The 8,134-nt window shown below is 34.1% G+C and overlaps 1 pseudogene; it reads left to right on the forward strand.

Annotated features, from left to right (window-relative positions):
* Positions 1-1,214: 1,214 nt before the first annotated feature.
* LOC127902377 (cysteine-rich receptor-like protein kinase 10) lies at positions 1,215-6,512 on the forward strand (annotated as a pseudogene).
* Positions 6,513-8,134: the final 1,622 nt, after the last annotated feature.

Here is an 8,134-nt window from a genome sequence, read left to right on the forward strand (position 1 = left end):
TTAAACGCTCATTTTATTAGGGAAAAAATTTCTCTCAATAGTCTTCAAGTTTGTTATGTTTCCAGCTCTGATCAAACTACATATATTCTTGTCAAGGCATTGACCTATTATCCTTTCTGTTACTTGCGAGACAACCTTACTTTACTAGGATGAGCTTGAAGGGAGATGTCAAGGATAAGCAAGCTATAAGTTGATATGTCAAGTGAATTTATAGCATGTGTATTAGTTGTAAATTGCCATGTGGCAACTTATGATAGGATGTTATTAGATTCTGGTGGTTATTATTAGTAAAGTTGTTGATAACTTTACTAATTCTCAACTTATTATTAGTTTGAGCTCAAAATTCTCAGTGTGAAAAGTTAGAAAGTAAAATCTAGATCATTATATTTATTTTCTCTCTAATTTTCTCAATTTCCAAACATAGTTGCAATTTTCACACTATGGTATCATTGTTTTAAAAATTAAGAATTAGTCAATTCCTTCAAATCTGCCAAATGATAAGTTCTTATTTGTTTGGGCCCACCAACTACAAGTTTTCCAAATTAGTAAACTCTTACAAGTTTTTCTTTTACCTATATCCCAATCGATAAATGTCGTGTGCTTCCTGTCATGAAATTAATTGGTGAAGCAAACAAACAATTAAAGTAAAAATTAAGAAAATTAGGACACGAAAATTTACGTGGTTCGACTTTTAACCTACGTCAAAAGGCAAAGATAGAATAATAAAATTTTACTAGTGAAAGTACTGAAGTATTTTAAGTCACTATCCAGAACTCTAATACACTTAATCTTTTACTCACCACTAGTCACTCTAGAGTTTTATTGAAAAATCTCATAATTCTCCCGCTCTAACTCTCGATTTCTATGTGAGAATTGAACAATGGGATGATGAAGAGGGGAAATAAGCCTCTATTATTGCCTCTGCTTTTTTTATTTTTATTATTATTAAAATAAATGAGTCACCAGGGTTCGTCCAACTTTCCGCGAATAGGACAGGGTTATTCTGCATTTCTTTTTCCACGAGCGCACAGAAACACAAGGACTTAGTTTGTGACTTCTGGATGTCGGAGCCTCCTTTGCACCAGTAATTTATTGACTTTCGAATATCGGAGTCTCCTTTGCACCATCATCCCCGCGTCAGCATTTCTTAGCTTTCAGATAATTATGGCTAGGAACATGAGAGAAAGAAAAACAAAACAAGCGGAGTGAAAAGAAAAGGAAAAGAACTGACGATACAATCAAATAAATAAATTAATTTATCCGCAAGATGAATATGCAAGTGATCTTCGTGTTCGTCACCGCGCTAAGCCTTCAAATCAGCCTCACAAGAGCAGATGATAAGCCTACTTACATTTATCATAATTGCCCCAGCACAAATTTCACTCCAAACAGCGCTTACCAATCCAACCTCAATCTCCTGCTGTCAACTCTTCGCTCTAACGCCACCCGCGGCAGCAGCGACAAATTCTCCAAAGGATTCTACAACACTACTGCAGGCCATGAACCCAACAAGGTCTACGGTCTCTTTCTCTGTCGTGGTGATCTCGGTACGGAAAACTGCCAAAGCTGTGTCAACTTTGCTACCTCAGAGACAGCCCAACTCTGTCCATTCGGAAAGGAGTACATAATAGGGTACGAAGAGTGCCTCCTACGTTATTCGAACATTTCCTTCTTTTCAGCCGTGGACACCTCGTTCAGACTCTCCCAATGGAATGCAGAAAATTCTCCAGGTCGGTTATTTGACCAGCTCGTGTGGAATTTGATGAACGAAGCAGTAAATCAGGCTCTAAGTACTACCAAAATGTTTACGACGGTAAAGAAAAATTATACAGCCTCTCAAACGCTATACAGCCTCGTTCAGTGCACACCGGACTTGTCAAGAGATGACTGTAGCAGATGTCTTCGTTTAGCTATTTCTCCCTTGGATGGATGTTGTAGCATTAAGATAGGAGGAAGAGTGAGGTATCCCAGCTGTAACTTCCGATATGAGCTGTACCAGTTTTATAATGATACGTCGATCGGGACACTGCTGCCTGCGGTTTTTTCTCCGCCGTCTCCTGGTTCTGTAACAAGCTCTAAAGGTAAACTAATTTCGAATTTCATTCTTAACGTTAGAAATTAACATCAAATTTGATAACCATCCTTTAAATTAAGTTCGTTAAAATTATTCGAACTCTTTGGCTAGAATGTAAAACAATTCCTGATTTAGTTAAAGTTAATTTTATCATTGATTTTAGAGAAATCAAATTCGATAGATAGCCACTCTTTAAATTTGTATAGATAGTTTTGACGGGCGAGTTTGTGGTTATTGCATTATTTATTTTAGATACTTCAAAAGTATAAAATAACAAGTATGTGGTTTTGGTATCTAGGAGGCAAAGGAAAGAAAGCAACGTGGATTGCAATTGGCACAATTATACCAACAATTACTCTATTCATACTGCTGGGTTCTTTTGTTTGGTGCATGAGGAGAAGAAATAAAGGTAACAGTGAATTTTTCCAAAGGTTGTTTTATCTTTTCACAAGTACATTTTATATAAAAACTAGAAAAAAAATTTGGCGTTTTGCATCCAATTCCTATAGTCTCTACAAAATAGTAATGTAAGAGAAAGTGATATGAACTCTCCTATTATTTTTCAATCGAATTCATTTCGCCACCATTGTTCCAAAATCCATCAATTTTGTTTTTTTTTTAAGAGGCCTTAGAAATTTTTGCTAAAACAAAGTTGGAGTTAGGGGTGGGCATGGATTGAGTTGGATAGAGTTTGTGAAAACCCAACCCAACCCATTATTAAATGAGTTGAAATAAAAACAACCCAACCCAATTAAATAAACCAATCAAATCCAATTCTTAAATCATTGGGTTGGGTTGATTGGGTTGAAAATTTGAAAATCGAATCAAAATTAAAAATTAAATAAAGAAGAAGATGCAATAAAACTTTTTGAAATTAAATATAAATATATTATAGCATGAAAATTCTATTCATGGTCTAGTATTTGAAAAAAATAAAGAATATAAAATGAATAAATCAGAGAAATACCTTAATTGATTGAGAATTGAGATTTAAGAGAGTGATTTTAGTTATGATATTAGAGTCTATAGTAAATGCAAAAACAAAATAGTCTCTTTTATAAAAAAATAAAAAGAGGATAAAAAATAGATTAGCTATTTAGATTTTTAGGATTTTTCAAATTGAGAATTATATTATTATTATTATTATTCTTGTTATTATTTATGCGGGTTGGGTTCAATGAGATTTATCATAATTAACCTAACCCAATCCAATTGTTAATTGGGTTCGAAAAAATTGACCCAATTAATCTATAATAACCTACTCAACCCGTCGAAATTAAATTGGGTTAGATTGAGTTGGGTTGGGTCTATTTAGTTGGATTTGCTTTACCCGCCCTTCATTGGAGTTTACAAGGATAAACTAGTAATAAGAAAGAAATTGGTAGTTGATATTTTTTCAAAGACAGGGGTTTTGATTAACTTTAAGCAAAAGAAAAATGATTAATTAATTAATTAATTTAAAACAGCAAGGAAATTTGATCAATTTCCCCAAAATGAATAATTACTAAGGCTGAGATTTCAACGTCGTTCCAAAACTAATATGAAAAGAGTAATGATATAACCACAAACTCTTGTACAAATTTATTTTGTACAAACTGATGTGGCATGATAAGATTGGTTGAATTAAATATCATTTGGCTCACATGATTTGTTTGTATTATTTTATATTTTTATTCAATCAATGAATTACTACCACGTCTGTTTGTACAAAATAAATATGTACAAGAATTTATGCCTGTATCATTACTCATGTGAAAATTATACTTACGGCAAGAAAACGAAGCATTTATCTATTCCCCCAATCCCCCTTCCCCCACACACCAAAAAAAAAAGAAAGTAAAGTTAATGTCTTGCAGCGAAGAAAGCAACAAAACAACAAGAACTTTACACGAGAGAAGGTAGAATCGGGGATGACTACTCAAATGATACATTAAGTGGAGAGGCGCCGGGGGAATCTCATCAAGAGTTCCCAATCTTCCCATTAGGTCTTGCACTCGAGGCTACAAACCATTTCTCTCATGAAAATAAGCTTGGAGAAGGTGGTTTCGGCCCTGTATACAAGGTACTTTGCTTTAATTTATTTAAGCAATTAAACCAGTAATGCCATGAGTGTCAGAGCGTGTCCTCTGACTCAGGGCCCTGTGGTTAATTCCGTGCTGTCATCCTTCTATTGTCTTAATTTTGGCTTTGTTGTGGTTTTTTAACCCCAAGATATCCTACGCTTAACAACGGTTTTGTAAGATTTGAGTTCTATCTTGTGAGTTCATGACAACTGGTCGTCAGACCAGGTGCTTTGAGTTGTGGACAAATCTTCTCCATTCCCCATGCATTCAACAATTTTATTAGATTCTTATCATGTGTATCTGTATTTCACCAACAATCATGAATTTGCATATTGCTCACTTTCAGGGCAAACAACTGAAAAAAAGTGTATTGACCAAATGAATTTTGATATGGGAAGTATTGATCGAATGTAACTCAAACCGGGGATTTAGATTTTTGTTTTGTTAACAATAGAAATTTGCGTCCAGGGTATATTAGCGGACGGGAAGGAAATTGCAGTAAAGAGGCTCTCAAGATCATCCGGCCAAGGGCTACAAGAGTTTAAGAACGAAGTTACTTTAATCGCCAAATTACAACACAAAAATCTTGTGAGACTACTGGGATGCTGTTTAGATGGAAATGAACTGCTGCTCATCTATGAATATATGCCCAACAAAAGTCTTGATCTCTTCCTTTTTGGTTTGCCTCTCAAAACTTTCTAAATCTAGTTCAGTCTTGGATTCATTTATTTTCACTTGCTACTGGTAGCTAAGTTCTGCAAATAAAACGGATTCGCGACGTTAGGTTCAGGTGCTTTGCCACTGGGCTAAAAGCTTAAATTAATGATCTTCGTGCACCATATTTCCCTTCTAGATTCCCAACTTGTGAGCAGGATTTTGGGTTGATTTTATGTCATATGAAGCCTTTCAATTTCATGCATTTATTATGGTATGTATTGTCTGTGGGAAGTAGCTAACAAGCACAAGCAATGAATCTGGATCCAAAGCTGATCTAATATGTGTTGAGTTTTTAAAGATTTTATATCATCTTTGTATTTATAATAGTATATGATATAAATAATTACATATTTAGTCATATCTCATGGATAATTATTGATAACGGTCATTGAATTTTGCTCAACACATAATCAAATCGATCAATATAAAATCAAAATTCAATGAATCAACAACTTTTTCTATTTCTTTCTCCCTTGAAAATAAAGCAAGACAAAGAAACACTCAAGTGCATATTGTGATTTTTTTTCTTGGTTTTCAGATTCAACCAAGGGTGCACAATTGGATTGGAAAAGACGCATAAGCATCATTAATGGAATTGCTCGAGGCCTTTTGTATTTGCACGAGGATTCTCGACTCAGAGTTATTCATCGAGATCTTAAAACTAGTAATGTCTTGCTGGATCATGAGATGAACCCAAAGATATCAGACTTTGGAATGGCAAGAATCTTTAGCGGCAATCAAAATGAAGCTAATACTAATAGAGTTGTTGGAACATAGTAAGTACAAACCTATTTTACCATATACAAGTACCGAGAATTTATCTGAAATAATGTGTGTTGATTGACTTAGATTTATTTATTTGATATCTTTTTCAACAGTGGATATATGGCACCCGAATATGCAATGGAAGGAGTATTTTCAGTAAATCGGATGTTTTTAGTTTCGGAGTTCTTCTTCTAGAGATCATAAGTGGAAAAAGGAATAGTGGGTTTTATCTCTCCGAACACGGTCAAAGCCTCCTCACTTATGTATGTGGCCTTTTTATTTTTGTGAGTTACTTCTAACATGATTGGTAATTAAATCTAATAATATACATTGTTTCAAATAACTCTAAGAGATTTTACCTATTGAAATAACTGGCATACATGCAACTATTTTTATCTCTGTTTAATAAACAATAATTTTTCGATGATTAATGATAGCATGCTAATCATTGTTCACAACATTCCAGACATGGAAATTATGGTGTAAAGGAGAAGCTCTAGAGCTAATGGATCCAGTACTCAAGCACACATGCGTGGGCGCTGAACTTCTGAAATGTATACATATTGGATTGTTGTGCGTTCAGGAAGACCCAGCCCGCAGGCCTAACATGTCATCTGTGGTTGTAACGTTGGCGAGTGACACAGTAACGCTTCCTCCACCAACCCAGCCTGCATTTTCTGTTGATCGAATTGCTGGTAAGTCTGGTCAATCCTCATCATCAGGTTCTAACTCTTGCTCTTTTAGTGAGATTACTCTTTCAAATGTGTATCCTCGTTGACAATTTTCTGTTGTTCGAAAATACAAACACAGATTGTTTCATGGACCATAATTTGTTTTATGAACTCTCTACAAGGTTGAATAATAATAGATGATAAGAGTTTCATACGTCTAAATGGCTTGTCTGTTTGTTTGATTTTCATTGGTTGTATGAATTATTAAAGTGGTGAGATAGAAATTCAGAGACGCCTCCAAATCTTTGGAATACAATGAGTGCAAACTCCAACCAGATTTTTATTTTTCTTTTAACTTTTTCCAATGAAATGTTTATACGAGTCAGGAACAGCATATAAAATCTTTAATTGCCCACAAGATAATGGAGAAATAATCTGTAAGTCTTTCCAAGAGTGATTGAACATATTTCCACAGGAACAAGTTCATAAATCCATTTCCTGACATCTGCTTAAGGAAGCCTGTATAACCCTGAAAATTAAGGAGAAAAATAAAAATTCAAGAAATTTTTTTTTCTTCAAGTTTGAAGCTCAAAAACAGATATTATGAAGACAAAAAATAAATAAAAGTTTTACTTTGATTGAAGTGATCTTCTTGACTGATATCAGCATACTCTCTCCTCTGAGTTGGTGTCCTAAACAATTATGGGCAAAAACAGAGCTAAACCGCAGCGTTTTCTGCTGTTAAACTCTGTGATTTCGTCATATAAGTCCTTACATGAGAAGTCACGTGATTCCCTTATTCTTACCAAGTCGGAAGTTCGGTTAATGCCGGTAACTTTTTTCATTTTCTCTCAATCAGCGTTGGATTATCATACCAGTGCAGTACTCTCCAGCACGAAAACCAGTAAAACAGTTGAGATCAATATGTAGGATTATAACCACTTACGACTAAAGATGGCCAATGGGACATGTAGCACGTCGCACAGTCTAGGCACAGTGCGTGTCTATATAGGTTTTTCTGTACGGCATGAACATATTTTGTTGGGGCACATGACACGGCACAGTGCACACGTGGGTTGGGTCTGGTTTAGAATTTTAGCCACGTGAGTTTTAAAAATACGGCATAATTAGAGATGAACTAAAATATTGTATCTGAAAAGACTATAATCAGCACGCTTCGCTAGTGCACTAGCACACGGCTCGTAGGTTATCAATAGCATGGGGATGAAAGTCTATCAAATTAAAAAATTTAATGAAAAGTAAACATAAAATGTTATGATTTTCCAAATAACTTGAAATTAAACTTTTTAATATGTTTTATTAGAATAGGTTTTTTAAGTTAATTTAAGTCTTATTTTGAAAAAAATGTTTCATGTTTATAATTTGTTAAATGAATAAATGATATCATGATTTTAATCAATAAAATTATGAATATCATCATTTTATAAATGATAAATCTAAAATTTTACGACTTATGACTTGTTGTAATTGATATCTTATAGTTGTGACTTCTTAAAATCATTATTCCAATATTGTAATTTTAATTTTCATTATTCATCACTATGATCAATGGAATGAGGTTTATGTATTGTTGTATTATATTTGGTTATTGAGAAACTAAATAATATAGTTGTGTAATTGTGTTAATGAAATGTTAATTGTTTCCTTAATAAAAATGTATTATTATTATTATTATTATTAGCGCATGGGCTGATGGGCTTAAAGAAAGGGCACGTCGGCTTGAAAAAGTACGATAAGCACGTGAACTTAAACAAAGCATGCTAGGCACACCCTCGGAAAAATAAAAAAAGATCTTAGACCTTTTTTGGGAACAACCAAGTACA

The sequence above is a fragment of the Citrus sinensis genome, chromosome 5 (assembly GCF_022201045.2).
Source record: "Citrus sinensis cultivar Valencia sweet orange chromosome 5, DVS_A1.0, whole genome shotgun sequence".
In the NCBI taxonomy this organism is placed as follows: Eukaryota; Viridiplantae; Streptophyta; class Magnoliopsida; order Sapindales; family Rutaceae; genus Citrus; species Citrus sinensis.